This window comes from Mirounga leonina, unplaced genomic scaffold (assembly GCF_011800145.1).
Source record: "Mirounga leonina isolate KUSES-001 unplaced genomic scaffold, KU_Mleo_1.0 Mir_175, whole genome shotgun sequence".
Classification (NCBI taxonomy): domain Eukaryota; kingdom Metazoa; phylum Chordata; class Mammalia; order Carnivora; family Phocidae; genus Mirounga; species Mirounga leonina.
The window spans coordinates 8802090-8822463 of record NW_023270453.1 but is presented as its reverse complement, the minus strand read 5'-3'; the positions used below and the strand labels follow the sequence as shown (position 1 = coordinate 8822463).

The 20374-nt window shown below is 39.5% G+C and overlaps 1 long non-coding RNA gene across 1 annotated transcript in view; it reads left to right on the top strand.

Annotated features, from left to right (window-relative positions):
• LOC118021571 overlaps window positions 1-19646 on the top strand; it is a 41796-nt gene extending 22150 nt beyond the window's left edge. Inside the window, exons 5-6 of the long non-coding RNA XR_004682225.1 lie at window positions 17555-17627; window positions 19633-19646. This is a non-coding gene — a long non-coding RNA (uncharacterized LOC118021571). The remainder of the gene's footprint in view (window positions 1-17554; window positions 17628-19632) is intronic.
• Window positions 19647-20374: the final 728 nt, after the last annotated feature.

Below are 20374 nucleotides of genomic sequence, written 5' to 3'. Positions count from 1 at the left end.
TGACCACTGACAAGGTTTGAAAACATCAACTATGAGCATATTTAGAGGCCCAGTCTTGATTTCTGAAAATGCTTCTCAATGTAAAAGAACCAAGGCTTTTTGTTGAGAAATGACTGATTTGAGGACTGGAGTAGGGAATGTACAAAATGAGCCTGGAACATTTTGTGCCCAAAAGTAAGGAAGTCCCTGAGGAATGATGGTGATTTGTCAAAGGCCATAGAATCCAGCTTGACTGGTCTTCCCACTGGTGAAATCTGGAACACTGTGACTTCAAAATAAATAATAGTAACAAATTGTAAGCTGTTGAATAAAACAAGTATCCATGAGTCCACATTTGCTCTGAGTAAATATGTGAATAAATTGAAAGTTAGGTGAGGGAATAGATATCTATATAGTCTTAAATTACCTCCTCGTGAAGCACGTATTGATTACAAAGGGAAAAAGTAACTTGATAGTGGGAGAAGCCTGGCAGACACCATCTTAATCAAATGAGCCAAGGCAACATCCCTAGTAATGGGACAAACTGAAATCAGAACCACCTGCTAGAACATAACGAGAAGAACACACAAAACATCACTTGCGCGATAACTCCTGTTGAAGATTCATAAGCTGAATCTAATAGTGAGGAAACAGCAGAGAAACCCAAATTGAAGGACATTATACAAAATAACTGTTCTGTAATCTTCAGAAAATTGTCAAGGTCATGAAAATCAAGAAAAGACCAAGGAGCTATTCCAGATAGAAAGAAACAAAAGAAACGTGACAAGTAAATGCAGTGTATTATCCTGGACCGGCTCCTTTTGCTATTAAGATTGTTACTGGAACAATTGGTGAAACTTAAATGTGGTAGAAGAATTAAATAGTACTGTATTAATGTTAATTTCCTCACTTTGATGATGGTGTTGTGATTATGCAGGAGACTATCCTTGTCTTTAGGAAATATACACTGAAGTATTTGAAAGTGAGGAACATGATATTAGCAACTTCTCTCAACTGGTTTAGGAGGAAGAGTACTTTGCACTGTACCTGTAACTTTTCTGTAAGTTTGAGATTGTTTGCAAAATAAACAAATACCCACTTAGGAACAAAACCCACAAGACACCATTAGAATGGTTAAAATAAATTAGAAAGGATGATAGAAATGTTGAGAGGAGGGTGAAAAGCAATGAGAACTCTCATAAATTGCGGATGTAATGTAAAATTATACAGTCACGTTGGAAAGGTTTGGTAGCTTCTTATAAAGTTATCCCTTCCTTTGAGCCAGCAATCCCACTCCTAGGTATATACCCAAGAGAAATGAAAATGTATGCCAACACGGATAGTTGGACAGGAATACTTGTGGCAGCTCTCTTCCTAATAGCTAAAATCTGGAACAAAAGACCTATCGGTAAGAAAATGGATTTTAAATTTTTGATATAATCATACAGTGTGATATTACTCAGTGATCAAAATGTACTATTTATACATGTAACAGTATGGGTGAATTTCATAGACATTATGCTGAGTGAACAAAACTGGAGTACATACTGAATGATTCCATTTATGGAAAGCTTTAGAGGAGGCAGAACTACTTTATGATAGAAAAAACTCAGAACAATTACTGCCTTTGGTGGGATTAACTAGGAAGGGACACAAGGGATATTTGGGGGGTAGGTAGATGTTCTATATCTTGATGGAGTGTGGATTACACAGGTGTATCAATTAATCTAAATGATAGACTGTTGACATAGACAATCCTAAGGAATCTACAAAAAAAAGATGAGAATTTAGCAAGGTTGCAATATACGAATTTACAATTCAAAAATCAATTTTAACTTTATATACTAGCAGCAAACAATTGGAAATGAAAATAAATTTTTTTTTAAGGGAGAGAGTGCATGCACAAGCAGTGGGAGAGGGGCAGAGAAAGAGGGAAAGAATCCTAAGCAGACTCTGAGCTGAGCAAGGAGCTGATATGGGGCTTGATCCCATGACCCTGAGATCATGACCTGAGCTAAAATCAAGAGTCAGACGCTTAACCAACTGAGCCACCCAGGCACCTTGGAAATGAAAATTTTAAATCCCATTTACAGTAATGTCAAATTTAACAACATTTAGGAAGAATTTAGCAAAAGATATGCAAGACCCCTATCCTGGAAACTACAAAATTCCTTTGAGAAAAAAAAAAACAAAACTCCAGAAATGGAGAGAGATACCATATTGAAGAATTGGAAGACCCAATATTGCCAGTGTGTCACTTCTCCCCAAATTGATTTCAATCCAACCAGGCGTTTTTGTAGAAATTGACTAGACAATTGTATTTTCGTAGAATTGCAAAGGACTTAAAATATTCAAAGCATTCTTGAAAAAGAACAACATTAAAGGTGTTCCTCAATTGTTTAGTGATCATGGGCTGTCCTTTTACCTACAGAAATAGATATTAAAAAATAATAATTAGAAGCTTAATGTGTATGAATAGGGCTGTTGTCTGGTGGGCTTCGCTGGAGGGTAATTGTCAGACACAGTTGTTTTATAGGAATACCACCAAATGCAAATGTCTCTGCACATTTTCTCCAGGAGGATAGGGGTAGGTGAAGGGTGGTGATGTGGTGCAGTGGTGGTTGGTGGTACACGCTTGGGAGATGATAGTGGGAAAAGGGACCTTGGATGGTATCATTCACTATGCAGACTTTCATGCAAAAATGTTTCAGGGACATTTCTTCATTGCCTTCCACTACAATGTTTAGTGTCCATGGCCAGAGTGTAGGGTTAAACTTCTCCAAAAATACAGTGAACCTCTTATCCCTTCTGTGGGTTGGTAGAGGAGTTTATGGAGTATGGGAGAGATTTTTTTCATAGACACTTTAATCCCATTCTCACACCCACCTTCTGTCTTATTTGGTGCCTCTAACGTCCAGGCCTTCCCAGGGTTCTTTTAGGTGAATTGGATTGCTTCTTGTTGGCATGCTATTGCCAACAAGTCTGGATGTGGGTTTTTTAACTTTCTCCTGTCTTGCTAAGAAAATTTCCACTCTATCATCTGTTTTCCATTTTCCAGAATTTCATTGATAATACTTATCTGTTGTTTCCTTCCCTTTCCTTCTCTCTCTCTCTCTCTTTTTTTTTTTTTGTGGCCTTGCATTTTTTTAATTCTTTACTATTATTTTTGTTTAGTTTCAGGAGTGAGCAGGTAAAAATACTTCTTTAATTTGATCTTTAGTTTAATCTACCATGAAAAATTAGAAATCCTTCTGAGCTTTCCTAAAAGGTATTATAATTTGGAGTGGTAGAGAGTTGAGGGGAGGGTATCACAATTGGTGAGAGATGCTGCAGATGGAGAGAGGGGACAAATACAAAAAATATGTAGATATCATTTTTTAACCCAATCCTATTACTTTATATTCTTGACTATACAGCCCCAATTAACCTAAGTATTTAATCATTCTACTATTCAAAGAATGTAAAAAAATTTTCTTTCTGCACAAACACATGTGGATTATTGTAAAATAATATGTTTTACTGCTGCTCAAAAATCAATTCTTCCTCAACAGAATATTAGCAAATCAAATCAAACAATGAATAAAAAATGATACACCACAACCAAGTGGGATTTATTCCAGTTACACAAGGCTAGTTCAACATTTGAAATCAGTTAATGTAATCCATCACATCAACAGGCTAAAGAAGAAAAATTATCTGCATATTGATAGATGCAGAAAATCTGACACTTATTCATGGTAAAAACTCTCAAAAACTAGGAATGGAGGGGAACTTCCTTAACTTTATAAAGAATATTAAAAAACCTACTCAACATTATACTTAATGTTGAGAAACCAGATACTTTCCTAATTGATTGGGAACATGACAAAAATGTACTCTCTCGCCATGCCTATTCAACCTCATACTTGAAGTCATAACTAATGGAATAAGACAAGAAAAGGGGGGAAAGATAAACAGGTTGAGAAGGAAGATATAAAACAGTCTTTGTTGCAGATGACATGACTGTCCATGTAGAAAATCTCAACGAATCAACAACAAAAAAATACCAGAAACTAAGTGGTCATAGCAAGGTTGCGAGATACAAGGTTAGTATATAAAAGTCAACTGAGGGGCACCTGGGTGGCTCAGATCATTAAGCGTCTGCCTTCAGCTCAGGTCATGATCCCAGGGTCCTGGGATTGAGCCCCACATCGGGCTCCTGGCTCAGCAAGGAGCCTGCTTCTCCCTCTCCCTCTGCCTCTCTCCCTGCTCATGCTTTCTCTCTCTCTCTGTATCTCTGTGTCTCAAATGAATAAATAAAATCTTAAAAAAAAAAAGTTGGGGCGCCTGGGTGGCTCAGTCGTTAAGCGTCTGCCTTCAGCTCAGGTCATGATCCCGGGGTCCTGGGATCGAGCCCCGCGTTGGGCTCCCTGCTCTGCGGGAAGTCTGCTTCTCCCTCTCCCACTCCCCCTGCTTGTGTTCCCTCTCTCACTGTGTCTCTCTCTGTCAAATAAATAAAATCTTAAAAAAAAAAAGTCAATTGACTTTTTAGGAACTAGCAATAAGCAAGTGGAATTTGAAATTAAAAACATAATACTATGTGCATTAGCACCAAAATTGAAATAGAGATCAAAGAAGATCTAAGTGATTGGAGAGATAGTCCATGCATATGGGTAGGAATATACAGTATGTCAAGATGTCAGTTCTTTTCAACTTCATCTATAGATTTAATGCAATCCTAATCGAAGAATAGAGAGTCCAGAAATAAATCCACACAAATATAGTCAAGTCATCTTAGACAAAGTAGCAAAAGGCAACTTAATGGATAAATAATAGTCTTTTCACCAAATGGTGCTTGAACAACTGGATACTCACATGCAAAAAATGAATCTATACACTATTCACAAAAAGTAACTCAAAATGAATTATAAACTTGAATATACAGAACTCATAGAAGATAAAATAGAAAATCTAAGTGACTGGTTTTGGTGATGACTTTTCAGATAAAGCACCAAAAGCATGATCCATGAAAGAAAAAATTGATATGTTGGACTTCATTAAAATTAAAAAAACTTCTCTGCAATGGACACTGTTCGGAGAATGAAGTAAGCCAAAAATTGAGAGGAAAATCTTTGCAAAATACATATCTGATAAAGGACTGGTATCCAAATATGTAAAGAACTCTTAAAACTCAGTAAGAAAACAAACAGCTCAATTTTTTTAATGGACAAAAGATCTGAACAGTCATGTCACCAAAGAAGATACACAAATGGCCAATAATTACATGAAGAGGTGTTCAACATCGTATATCAAAAAGGAATTGCAAATTAAAACAATAAGAGGGGCGCCTGGGTGGCTCAGTCGTTAAGCGTCTGCCTTCGGCTCAGGTCATGATCCCAGGGTCCTGGAATCGAGCCCCGCATCGGGCTCCCTCCTCAGCGGGAAGCCTGCTTCTCCCTCTCCCACTCCCACCGCTTGTGTTCCCTCTCTCGCTATCTCTCTCTCTGTCAATAAATAAATAAAATCTTTAAAAACAACAACAACAAGATACCACTATACATCGCTATACATCTATTAGAGTGGCCAAAATCCAAAACACTGATAACACCAAATGCTACTGAGTATGTGGAGCAATAGGAACTTGGTGGTGGGAACACGAAATAATACGGTGAGTTTGGAAGACAATTTAGCAGGGTTTTTTTTGGCGTTTTGTTTGTGTCTGGTTTGTATTTTTTATAAAGCTTGAACATACTCTTACCATATGATCCAGCAGTCATGCTCCTTGGTATTAAATGAGCTGAAAATTTAACATTCACACAAAAATCTGCACACTGTTTATAGCAGCTTTATTCATGATTGCCAAAACTTGGAAGCAAACAAGATGTCTTTCAGTAAGTGAATGGATAAATGGACTGTGGTACATCCAGACTGTAGAATATTATTCAGTGATGAAAAAGTAATGAGCTATTAAGCCACAAAAAGACACGGAGGAGACTTAACTGCATATTGCAAAATGAAAGAAGTCAATCTGAAAAAGCTACATAGTGCATGATTCCAACTATGTGACATTCTTGGAAAGGCAAAACTATGGAGAAAATAATATCAGTTGTTTCTAGGGATCAGAAGGTGGGAGGAAAGAATGACTAGGTGAAGCACAGGGATTCTTAGGACAATGAAACTATGATACTGTAATGGTGTATATGTCATTATACATTTGTCAAAACCCATAGAATATACAACACAAAGTGTGAACCCTACTGTAAATTTGGACTTTAGATAATCATAATCTATCAATATTGGCTCATCAGTTCTGACAAATGCACTATACTAATGCAAGGTGTTAACAATGGAGGAAATGGGGCAGAGGGGAGAGGGGGTATCTGGGAACTCCGTACGCTCTGCTGATTTTTCTATAAACCTAAAACTGCCCTAAAAAGAAAGAAAGTCTATTATTTTACATATGTATACATATTTTTTTATGTAAACTACACCCAGCGTGGGGCTTGAACTCACGACCCCAAGATCAAGAGTCTCATGCTCTATGGACTGAGCCAGCCAGGCGCCCTAATCTATTATTTAAAAAGAAATAAAGAGAGAAGAGGCTATTTAATAAAAAGCCAAGTCAATGAGGAGAGAGTCGTAGTGAAGGAAGTGGTGTTTACACATGTGTATATGTTAATCAAAACTCATTTAACCATACACTTAAGATCTATACATTTAACTGCATGTAAATTTTATCTCAATAAAAAAATCAACTCTCTATTATTATCTGTGCTTAATTTGGCTGTAGTCAACTAAATATATGATGCAACACTGAAAAATTTAAAGGAAGCAGGACTCAGCTATAAATAAGTGTTCTTGACCTTGAAGAGATGCTGCAGTGTTCTTGAGCATCATGAATAGGTGGAGAATGGCTTTCTCAAATGTATTTCCTTGTGTAGCTAGTCTTCTTTCAGGTTAGTGAATATGTTGAGGGGGAAATTTTAGCTCCAGCTCTCATTCCTCTGTGGCTTTTTTCTGATGCCTCATTATATCTTTCCTTTTGGATTTAATCAGAAGGGAATTGCCACCTCAGGTTTGAGCCCACACGTGGCAGAAGTCTTGGTAGAGAAGCATTGGTGTGAACTTGAACTCTTGAAGGAAGTGAGGGGTCTGCTTAGGCAGAGAAATTGGGATTCACAGCAGCAGGAGTGGCCATGATTTACTGGTGAATGCTAGTGAACAAGAAAGAGGCAGAGCTGACCTGACTCAACAAGAGAAGGGTTGTATTCAGGATCCATGAGAGATAAGTACTTAAACATAAGAATGAGAAATGGATTTGTTTGAGTGGCTGTGATGGTTAATTTTATATTGGCCAGGCTATGGCGCCCAGTTGTTTGGTCAAACATGTTTAGAGGTTGTTTGTTCAATGACACTAGCATTTAAATTAGTAGAGTTTTGAGTCAAACAGTTACTCTCTGTAATAATGTGGGCCTTGCCCCGTCAGATGAGGGTCTTAAGAGAAAATGGCTGAGATTCCCCAAAGAGGAAGAAATTCTACCTCCAGGCTGCCTTTGCATCAGGACTGCAACATCGGGGCACCTGGGTGGCTCATTTGGTTGAGCGTCTGACTCTTGATTTTGGCTCAGCTCGTAATCGCACAGTTGTGGGATAGAGCCCCGCATTGGACTCTGCGCTCAGCATGGAGTCTGCTTGAGATTCTCTCTCCCTCTGCCTTTGCCCCGCCCTCCACTCGTGTTCTGTCTCTCGAAATTAATAAATAAAATCTTAAAAAAAAACCCTGCAACATCAACTCTTCTTGGGCGCCATCCTGCTGGCCTGCCCTGCGGATTTTGGACTTGGCAGCCACAATTCCATGAGCCAATTCTTTAAAACCAATCTCTCTGTATATTCATATAGATGGTTGGTTCTGTTTCTCTGGAGAACCCAGACTAATACAATGTCTAATAGTCCACTGCCAGCTCTGAATTCCTCTTGCCTTCTTCTGCCCTCAACCCGAATCCACTTCTAGCTAATTCTCAATTTGTGGACAAATAGAAAATTTACATTGAGATATTGTTTATGTGAAGTTGATAGGGCATTATATATCTTTTTAACAATGATAATGCCTTCGGGCTAAAAGGTTGGTGGATTGTACCATACGTAGGCATCTGATTATCCATACATCGGTATGTGTTTTCACTTATTTGAGTTTTGGTTGGAGTGTCTTTCTGGATGTCAGTGTCTGCCAGCTGCAGATAGGGGGTGCTGACACCAGAAGGCTTAGTCTTTGTGATCTTGTAATAAATAGATCTTCTCAGTCCCTGGGTAGTACATTAAGAACCCAGGTCCGCTAGTTCCAGACATAGTCCACTGCTCTCAACCAGACATCTCATGTGGTGATTCCCCCAAAACCCGAATACTTACAAGCCTGCTTGCTGCTTTCAGGCAGACTTCCCTACTGTCCCGTACACGGGCCTGGTTTATACAACTGGGCTTCTCCCCTGGTTCCTTATTTGCACTCTAGTAATTTGGTAGTTCTGGAACCATGCCACAAAACAAGACCAATTTGGCTGGGCTCTGATCCCCTGTCTAGTTTATGTTGGCTCCTATACCCCTGGGTATCTGACACTGCTCACCCCACTCTAAGTCTCGTTCAACCTGGATAAACTTCTCTCGAACTTTGATTTCTGGTTCTGCTTGACTGTGTGTGTTACCACCCCTCAGTGACCATCAATGCCGTGTCCTTACTGGATAAGACCTCCTGGGTGGATCCAACTTGAACTGGACCCAAGGTTTTCTTGCTTCAGTGGACACTGTGACAAGCATTTAGGGACCCACTATTGTTCCTGGGTTGGTGTATTGTGAATCTAGTCCCATTGGCTCCAGTTTATTCCCTGGTTCCTGCCGGTTAGCCTTTGGGGGCCCAACACACTTTATGTTTTGGCCTGTAAGGGTTATAATAGAGTAGTCCAATCATACCACGCGGAAGACAGGCAAATAAGGATATTTTAAGTAGGACAGTGATATGATGAAAGTGGTATTTTAGGATAATTAATCTCTTAGTGTTATGCAGGACAGATTGGAAGCAAGGGAGACTGGCTAGCATGTTAATCTATTATTTCGGAGATGTGATGTTTAAGATTAGGCCTAGAGTGGTAGTGAATATAAGAAGAAGTAAAGAATCTTAACACTTAATGCCAATAAAATGCTATTTGCATAAAGATGTTCACTGCAGAATAATTTATAACAGCAAAAACTTGGAATGACCAAAATATCCATTGCAGAGGAATGATGTAAGTACATTTTGGTTGTAGCCCACTTCATGAAATCCTATATAGCTAACTAAATAAACTGTTAAGAAGGCTATTAATCAAAATGTAAAAGTGCCTATGATGTAATAGGAAAAAAAAAGCAGGATACTAGAAATGCAAACTGGTGCAGCCACTGTGAGAAACAGTATGGAGTTTCCTCAAAAAATTAAAAATAGAATTACCATATGATCCAGTAATTCCACTAGTAAGTATTTACCCAAAGAATACCAAAACACTAATTTGAAAAGATACTTGTACCCCTGTGTTTATTGCAGTATTATTTCCAATGGCCAAATTACAGAAGCTGCCCAAGTGTCCATTGATAGATGAACCGATAAAAAGCATGTGGTATATACATGCAATGGAATATTACTTGGCCATAAAAAAGGATGACATCTTGCCATTTGCAACAACATGGATGGATCTAGAGGATATAATGCTAACTGAAATAAGAGAAAGACAAATGCCATATAATTTTACTCATATGTGGAATTTAAGAAACAAAACAAACAAACAAACGAGACAAACCAAAAAACAGACTATTAAATGTAGTAGAGCAAACTGATGGTTACCAGAGGGGAGGTGGGGGGCGGAATGAAGGAAATAGGTGAAGGGAATTAAAGAGTACCCTTACCTTAATGAGCACTGAGTAATGTACAGAATTGTTGAATCACTATATTGTATACCTGAAACGAATAGAACACTGTATGTTAATTATACTGGAATTAAAATTTTAAAATGGGTACAAAATATGCACACAATTATTACAGAGTCTGTAAATATGCATATAAAATATGTACATAAGTTGTATGAAATGGTAACAATGATGGTGGTAGAGTTGGAATTATGTATGCTTTCATTTCTCTATTTTCCAAATTGCCATAACATGGTTATATTAGTTTTAAAGATTCTATAATTCCAGCTTCTTATTGAGACTAATTCTTTCTCTCATTTAAATGATTATTTTGACAAATCTATTGGTGTTCTCATGTCTCCTAGGTCCTGGAATGAACCTTGAGTGAGTATAAGCCTAGCCATTTTGAGAAAGTCGTCATTTCATTATCAAAAGTGGGTTTGGCCATTGATGAAAAATAAAAACAAAGAAGCAACAACAACAAAAATATCTTTTTCCAGACACTCCAAGGCAGACCCACTTACTGAAAATCTCTGCATTGGATTTATATTGATTTCTAGCATAGCTGGGCTCTGGCGCTCTTCTGGATGACCAGGTGGCCACAATTTGTACTCACTTTCTCTTCCTCTTTGGCCGTGATGGGAATTAGTGTTGAAATCAGTAAGCCCTAACGATTGTCTCACTGACATGGGGTTCAGCTGTGCTTTTTTGTCCTCCAATACTGTTCTTCATTTTTACCTTGAGGCAGTGGTTGGTAAGATCATAGACTTTGAACTAAGGCAAATATGGGTTCAGATTCTAGGTCTTCTGCTCATAGCTGTATGACTGTGGACAAGTTACGTAATCATGCCATGTCTTTGTTTGCTCAGGGGTGATATTACTTACCTTTGGGGATTGGTAGGTAGTTGAAGCAAGGCAAAGGAAGAGCTATCCATAGAGCCATCACTCAGTTTTACCAAGATGCTGCCGAGGGAGAAGGGCTCTGGCCCCTGAGTGGATCCTGTAACTTCCACTCCCCCCTTTCAGGGGCGGTTGGGGCAGGGCTGTGCTCAAAGACCTTATGTTTTTGACTCAATGGATTCTGAAATATCATCTGCATTAATGACTCTCCTGGGACATTTGGAAGTCACTATGATCTAGTGCCCAGATACTGTTAGGCAGCTACAGAATTTATTGAGGATAATAATTTCCAGGAGGCTGGGGAAGTGGCACTCTTTGTACACTTAATAGTGGCAAAGATGAACAGATAAGTGAGTAATCCAGAAATAACCTCTGAATTTATATATAATAGCTCTCTGAACCCCCCTCCTCTGAATGCTCCCTTTTGTGGTATTTATTGCTTTACCACCACCTCTTCCTGCTATGATCCTGAACCTCTATGAGGTTTCTACCTCAAATTTTAGCACCTGTTCTCTATTACACACCCCAAAGACTCACCCCAGCAATCTTATATGAAGCCCCAAACAAGTGATTGGTGAGGTTGATGTAGCCACAGCCTCTAAGAATAGTTCTAACTCTGGCCCAATGGGCGGGGCCCAGACTGAAAGATGCTTAAAGGATACTCATACACAACCCAGAGGGCAACTCCATTTCTTAGTCAAGAATACCTAGATGGGTAACTCCAGGTCTATCCTGTCTGATAGGAGGGACATTTTGGAAGAGATTAACCTGTCTGTATCCTTAAACTGGCCAGCTACTCCTAGCACATGAGTCCAATTCTCAATGTAGATGAATTCCTGCTCGGATACATTGTGCACAGCTTAGAATGTCAAATATTTATTTCAGGATTGCATTCTGCTTTGGGAAGATATTTCTAATGCCTTTGGCTCTTGATCCCTTGCCCCGCCTCCTGTTTATGGGCATATACTTGTCCCTCTGATCTCATGCTTAACGTTGTCCTTGGGCATGAACTTTTAATTTCTCTTTACAATGACTTTGATTTACCCTTAGGATTACCTCTGCTTCTACCTCTTTGAATCAACGCTTATGCCTGGTTTAATCCTTCCCTCATAACACCTGACATTACCTTCTCATGGCAGGTATTTTCACCCTAGCCCTGTTAATAGGAACCACATACAAGAAACTAACATATCGGTCTACCATCTACTGTAAGGATATAACTCTCTGGCAATTTTCACCTCTTTTACCCCATAAAACCCGTCTAGTAACACTCAGGAGAAAAGTTTATGGAGAACAGAGTCAGAAACCATCCAGGTATGAACATTTTAAGACTGACAGGGTACTGGGGTGCCTGGGTGGCTCAGTCGTTAAGCATCTGCCTTCGGCTCAGGTCATGATCCCAGGGTCCTGGGATCAAGCCCCGCATTGGGCTCCCTGCTCGGCAGAGAGCCTGCTTCTCCCTCTCCCACCCCCCTGCTTGTGTTCCCTCTCTTGCTGTCTCTCTCTCTGTCAGATAAATAAAATCTTTAAAAAAAAAAAGACTGACAGGGTACAGCAAAAAGAGGTGTGGCGCGCAATTGGGAAGCTGTAAATAATACATTCATCTAACTGTCTTGCTCATGGACTCTGATCTCTGCACTTTGTTACCTATGTTTCTTCTCTATCTGTCTGTTCCTGACTCTAACCTGTTTCCTCTTGGCTGGATCCATTAACTTGTTGGCTGTTCTTCTTGATTTACCTCCTCCACATTTCATTTTTTTTTTTTAAAGATTTTATTTATTCATTTGAGACACAGAGAGAGAGCGAGCATGAGCAGTGGGAGAGGCAGAAGCAGGCTTCCCGCTGAGCCAGGAGCCTGATGTGGGGCTCAATCCCAGGACCCCAGGATCATGACCTGAGCCAAAGGCAGACGTCCAACCATCTGAGCCACCCAGGCACCCCTTCCACGTTTCATTTTGACAATAGCCCTTATTCTCTGTCCCTTACCTGTCCTCCATCCTGCCTCTCCAGTGTGGAATGATCAGTTCCTCCTCTACCAACTGCTACTCTTTTCCTTGTTTCAGGGTCTAGTTCTAATTGAAAACCTCACCAGAACTGACTAGAGCACCCCACTCCTGAGCACCCCAGCTCCATCCCATCAACAACAGATACCTTTGAATAGGACTAATACCCCCTATGGGGAATTTAGAAGAAAAGTGGTTAAGTTATAGGAGGAGGGGATGGGTGAAGCCAGGAAGAGCCATGGAGGGAGAGGAAGAATTGTAAGGTTATTCAGGTAATATTTGGGGGATAAAACATTTGAAATAATGAAGACAATGGTAAATGGAATTCTCTGAGAACAAAAGTAAAGTATGTGTAGGTGAGAGCTAAACATAGGAAAAGAAAATGGGTGTAATATTCAGAGGGGAGGTGTGGCAGGAGTGAGCACCGGGAAGGTGAGATACAGGGCCATTCCAAGATGAAATGATAAAGGTGGGCAACTAAAACATTAAGCAGATGGCTCCCATTAAAGGGCACGGTCATAGTTCTTATCTTGAAGAAAGGGATATTCTAAAGTTTATTTATTTATTTATTTTAGTAATCTCTACACCCATTGTGGGACTCGAACTCACAACCCTGAGATCAAAAGTCACATGCTCTTCTGACTGAACTAGGCAGATGCCCCCAAGAAAGGGATATTCTAAAAGATGGCTTAAATAAGTACAAAAATAACCATACAACAGGGCAGACTGTTAACCACAGTTAAGTACAAATAAAAGGTAAGGGGGTATAGAGGAAAGGATGCCGTGGCAGTCAACACTTAGTGCTGTGCCTGTGTGGAATATATACTCAACAACACCATTTCAGGAGAAAAGCTGACATTGGAAAGGGTACACATGTGCTTTTGAAATTGCGTAGCTGATGTTTAATTCTCTACTAGTGTTTCTCAACAATGGATGCACATAAGAACCCCCTGGGAAACTTTTAGAATCACTGATATCCAGACTCCACATTCAGAGATTCTGGGTTAATGGGTCTGGAGTAAGGCCTGGGCATTAGTATTTTTCTAAAGCTCCCAGATGAGGGCGCCTGGGTGGCTCAGTTGGTTAAGCGACTGCCTTCGGCTCAGGTCATGATCCTGGAGTCCCGGGATCGAGTCCCACATCGAGTCCCACATCGAGTCCCACATCGGGCTCCCTGCTCGGCAGGGGGTCTGCTTCTCCCTCTGCCCTCTTCCCTCTCGTGCTCTCTGTCTCTCATTCTCTCTGTCTCAAATAAATAAATAAAATCTTTAAAAAAAAAAAAAGCTCCCAGATGATTCTAATGGTCAGCCAGGTTGAGAAACCTCTGGTCTATGTGTATATATATATATTTTTTGAAAGATTAAGGGGCTTAGAATCAAAGGATAGAAACACAAATTTGGGAAATAGGAGGCAGAGATTCTAGATTTAGCACTAATGCCCATTAATACATCTTGGGTAATTTCCTGTCAGGGGCACCTGGGTGGCTCAGTTAGTTGAGTGTCTGACTCTTGATTTTGGCTCAGGTCATGATCTCAGGGTCATGAGATTAAGAGCCCAGCATTGGGCTCAGGTGCTGCTCAGTATGGAGTCTGCTTGTCCCTCTCCCTCCCCCTCTGCCCCCAGCTCGGGCTTGCTCATACACACTCTCTATCTCTCTAAAATAAATAAATAAATCTTTAAAAAATTTTTCTTTCATCAATACAATTAAAAAGTGGTATATAAACTCAGGGTAACATATTGTTTCTGTCCCTTGTCTCTCTCAGGAGTTTGGTGAATTAAACTTGGGAATTTTTCAGTAGGCAGTTACTATGTAAATACATTTAAATACTATAATCAATCAAAGGAAAATCGTGTATTTTTTTTTTTTTTTTTTTTTTTACTTTTTAAAAATTGAGGATGGGGCACCTGGGTGGCTCAGTTGGTTATGCATCTGCCTTTGGTTCAGGTCATGATCCCAGGCTCCTGGGATTGAGTCCCACGTCGGGATCCCTGCTCAGTGGGGAGTCTGCTTCTCTCTCTGCCCCTAACCCCTGCTCATGCTCTCTCTCTCTCTCTCACTTCACCTCTCTCTCTCTCAAATAAATAAATCTTTTAAAAAATGAGGTATAATTGACATATGACAGTTTCAGGTGTATCATGTTATTTTTGGTAACAAAAATCTTTTATGATTAAGAGTCCATTTATCGTATTAATTTATGCATTTTGACATCCGTCATCTCATTTGTTTCTCTCAAAATCTTTGCCGGTTAAGTATTACCTTTATTTTGCAAATGACTGACCTACAGTCACATCTCCTTATGTGGCAAAGCCACTCTCTATTTTTCTTTCTTCAGTCTTAGGTATCTTTCTAAATCTTTGTTGACATGGTATATTTTACAATGAGTTGGTAGCATTGGTTTTAATGTAAAGAGTAAAAACTATAGCCCTATTCAACCAATTGCCTAACTGATAGGATGATGGAACGGAAATAAAATATATTGTGGATAATTAAGTCAGGAGAAATTGGCATTTGCCATTGGCTGTTGCTAAGCAGATTAAAGACAAAAAACAGTAACAAACTACAATAAACTATTCAGGTTTTAGCATCATAACTGCTAAATAAATGTTGAAAGAATGAATAAATGAATGGGTGAATTTTAAAATACTTGTGGAAATGACCATAACGATACATAAAATCATTGAATACTTACATATGCCATGCACTATGTTTAGCCCTTTACATGAATTATCTCTCCCTCTCTCTCTCTCTCTCTTTTTAAGATTTTAAGTAATATCTACACCCAGTGTGGGGCTTGAACCCACAAGTCCAAGATCCAGAGTTGCATGCTCCACTGACTGAGCCAGCCAGGTTGCCCCTGTGTTATCTCTTTTTAATCAACACTAATTCTTTTAGGTTGTTATTATTATTATTCCTCATTTGGCAGATGAAGAAACTGAAGTCCAGAAACAGATTAATTATAGTGCTCATGCTCTGTCCCTTAACTAAGGTCCCCAACGTCTTTAGCTACCGAATTTCATAACGCAATTGCCTGACCCTACTGTTCCTTGAGCAAGCCAGGCCCAAGCACATCTATTTGTCTATTCTGTTTGTGGTGCCACCTGCTGGAGATGGGACCTGCTCTTGTTACCTTTCCCAACCACTATCTCTTCCAGCCATTTCTAGTAGACTTCCTGTTCCTGTCCGCACTGCTTGCCGGGGAACCTCTTCAGCCTTAAGTGGGGACAGGAATACGTGGCCACAGGGCTGATAATTTCATACATAACATGGAGACTCTGGCCCAGGGCATGGATTCCAGTCCTCTGGATTCTGCCTTTTGGCTCTCATCTCTTCGGTCTTAGCCTTGTCAGCCACAACAAAAACCTGTGCCTCCTCTGTCCAGCCATTCTGCAGTTTATTGATTCTGTGGAAGCCATCAATTATAAGGTGCACCATTAAGAGAAATTTACTATTAAGAAAAATAAACACACCCAAATATTATTTTATTTTTATTTATTTATTTTTTTAGAGAGGGGGTGAGGGGGGTTGTGCAGAGGGAGAGGGAGAGCGAGAATCTTAAGCAGCTTGCACATCCAGGGCACAGCTGGATGCAGGGCTCGATCTCACAACCCTGAGATCATGACCTGAGCCCAAATCAAAAGTCGGACACTTAAGTGACCAAGCCACCCAGGTGCCCCATAAACACACCCAATTATAATGACATGATGTCACCAATTGAGAGATGCATCCCTGTTTCAGAGAAGTTAAAATGTGTAAAAAAAAAAAAAGCATCTTAAAATTGATGAAATAGAGTATATGAATGTGTTCTGAATGATTTTTCTGACACTTAGAGGCTGTTCATAACCAGCTTTTCTCATGACCACTGCTATTGCCAACTTGCAGTGTTTGTCCCTTGTTTTAGATGCTGTGAACTGTAGCAGCTTTTGTCACAAATAGGGCTTTCCTCGAAAAATTGGTGAAGTGTGTATATTTTGGGGTGTGGTGGTTCATACAGGAGAAGAGAATGGTAGAGCGTGCTAAGGAATGGATGCAATCAGAATGTGGGATATACCAGATGATAGGGAGTTCAGGGAGGTTCTAGAAGTATCTCTTTTACCACCTCATGATGTGTAATATTTCCATCCCCCCAAAAAAGTTCCTTCCTGCCCCTTTGTAGTCAGTTGCCAGTCCAAACCCCAGCTCCTGGCAGTCACTAATCGGCTATAACTATAGTTTTAACTTTTTAAGAATTCCTGTGCATGGAGGGGCACCTGGGTGGCTCAGTTGGTTAAGCATCTGACTCTTGATCTCAGCTCAGGTCTTGATATCAGGATGACTTGATCTCAGGGTTGTGACTTCAAGCCCCACATTGGTGTCCATGCTGGGTGTGGAGGCTACTTAAAAAAAAAAAAAAAAAGATTTCATGGGCATGGAATCATGCGGTGTATGGTATTTTGTGTCCAAGATATTTCACTTAGCATAATGTTTTGAAACTTTTTCATGTCGTTGCATGTCTCAGCTGTTAATTCCCCTTTATTGCAGAATAGGACTCCTTTGAATGGATTGTACCGCAATTTATTTATCCATTTATCAGTTGGTATACATTTGGGTTGTGCCCCAACCCAACAGGGGCACAATTCAGTCTTTCACCATTTAATATGATATTAGCTATAGGTTTTTTGTAAATGCTCTTTTTCCGAGTTTGCTGTCTTCTGCTGTGGGTGTTGGATTTTGTAAAATGCTTTTTTCCTCTGTCACTTAATATAGTCACATGCTTTTTCTTCTTTAGCCTATTGATATGGTGGATGACACTGATTGATTTCTGGATGTTGAACCACACCCTTGCATACCATTTCATTAAGGTATGTAATTCTTTTTATACATGGTTGGATTGAATTTGCTAACCTTTTGTTAAGGAATTTTGCATCTTAAGTTTATGAGACATGTTGGTTTGTTGTTTTCTTTTTCTGTACTGTCTTTGGTTTTGGTATCAGGGGAATGCTGGCCTCATAAAATGAGTTGGGAAGTGTCACCTCCTTTTCCATTCTCTGAAAGAAACTGTCCAAAATTTGTGTTAATGCTTCTTTAAATATTTGGTAGCTTCTCCCATGAATCTATCAGGGCCTGCAGAGTTCTGTTTATATCCCACAGATTTTTATACCTGTGCTCTGTTTTTCATTCAGTTCAAAATACTATCTAATTTCCCTTGTGATTTCTTCTTTGATTCTATGGGTTATTTATAAGGGTGTTTAATTTCCAGGATTTGGGGATTTTTCTAGATGTCTTTCTGTTATTGATTACTAGTTTAGTTTGTTATCAGAAAACATACAGTACATGGTTTTAATATTTTTAAATTTATTGAGACTTGTTTAATGTCCCAGAATATGATCTGTTTTAGTGCGTATTCCAAATGGACTTTAAAAGAACATGTAGGTAGGGGCACCTGGCTGGCTCACTTGGTAAAGCATGTGACTCTTGATCTTGGGGTTATGAGTTCAACCTCCATGTTGTGTGTAGAGCTCACTTTAAAAAAATAAATAGGGGTACCTGGGTGGCTCAGTCGTTAAGCATCTGCCTTTGGCTCAAGTCATGATCCCAGGGTCCTGGGATCGAGCCCCACATTGGGCTCCCTTCTCCTCGGGAAGCCTGCTTCTCCTTCTCCCACTGTCCCTGCTTGTGTTCACTCCCTCGCTGTGTCTCTCTCTGTCAAATAAATAAATAAGATCTTAAAAAAAAAATAATAAAAATAAAAAATAAATAAGGAGCACATATGCATTCTGAAGTTCAGGGTAGATTGTTCTATAAATTTTAATTAGCTCATGTTAGTTTTGATAGTGTTCAAGCCTACTGTATTCTTAATGATTTTCTGTCCATTTATTCTATCAATTCCTGATAGTAATGTATGGAAGTCTCTACCTATAATTTTGGACTTGTTTACTTCTTTCAATTCTAACAGTTTTTGCTTCATGTATTTTGATGCTATGTTATTAAATACATACACATTTAGGATTGCCTATCCTCTTGTTACTTCAACATCTTTATCATTATAAAATCTCTCTTGCTCCCAGGGCGCCTGGGTGGCTCAGTCGGTTAAGCGACTGCCTTCGGCTCAGGTCATGATCCTGGAGTCCCAGGATCGAGTCCCGCGTCGGGCTCCTTGCTCAGCAGGGAGTCTGCTTCTCCCATTGACCCTCCCCCCTCTCATGCTCTCTCTCTCTATCTCATTCTCTCTCAAATAAATAAATAAAATCTTTAAAAAAAAAAATCTCTCTTGCTCCTTAATAATATTCCGTATTCCAAAGTTTACTTAGTCTGATATTAGCCACTCCCAATTCTTTTTATTAATGGCAGCATGCATATATCCTTTCCCATCCTTTTATCTTTAACTTATTTGTGTTTTTATATTTAAATTAGGATTCTTATGGATATCATATAGTTGGGTCTTTTTTTTTTTAATCCACCTGATAATATCTACTTTTCAATTATACTGTTTAGGCAATTTATATTTAATGCAATTATTGATTTAAATAGTTTGTTACCTTTCTTTTATTTTTTAAAATTTTATTTATTTATTTATTTATTTATTTTTAAATTTTTTTTAAAGATTTTTTTTTTTTTTATTTATTTGACAGAGAGAGACACAGCGAGAGAGAGAACACAAGCAGCAGGAGAGGGAGAGGGAGAAGCAGGCCCCCCGCGGAGCAGGGAGCCTGATGCGGGGCTCAATCCCAGGACCCTGGGATCATGACCTGAGCTGAAGGCAGACGCCTAATGACTGAGCCACCCAGGCGCCCCTATTTATTTATTTTTTATTTTTTATTTTTTTATTTTTATTTTTTTTAAATATTTTATTTATTTATTTGACAGAGAGAGACACAGCAAAAGAGGGAACACAAGCAGGGGGAGTGGGAGATGGAGAAGCAGGCTTCCTGCTGAGCAGGGCACCCAATGAGGGGCTCGATCCTAGGACCTTGGGATCATGACCTGAGCCGAAGGCAGATGCTTAACAACTGAGCCACCCAGGCATCCTAGTTTTTACCTTTCTTTTAAAGAGATTAAACAATTAGGAAAAATCTTTTATATTTTATCCACATATTTAGCATTTCCATACTATTCTTTGTTTTGCAACATTTTTCTTCCATATGAAGAACCTCAACATTTCTTTTTTTATTTATTATTTATTTATATATTTGTTTTTTTTTTAAGTTTTTATTTATTTATTTATAAGAGACAGAGAGAGGGAGAGGCAGAGGGAGAAGCAGGCTCCCTGCTGAGCAGGGAGCCCGATGCGGGACTCGATCTCATGACCCTGGGTTCATGACCTGAGCCAAAGGCAGACGCTTAACCATCTAAGCCACCCAGGCGCCCAACATTTCTTTTTTTTAAAGATTTATTTGTTGTAGAGGGGGGGAAGGGGTGGATAGGGAGGGAGAGGGACAAACAGACTTGGCCCTGAGCACTGAGCCCCAAGTGGGGCTCTATCTCAGGACCCTGAGATCATGACCTGAGCTGAAACCAAGAGTCGGATGCTTAACCAACTGCGCCACTCAGGTGCCCCAAGAACTTCAACATTTCTTGTAGCACAGACTTGCTGATGAATCCTCTCAAC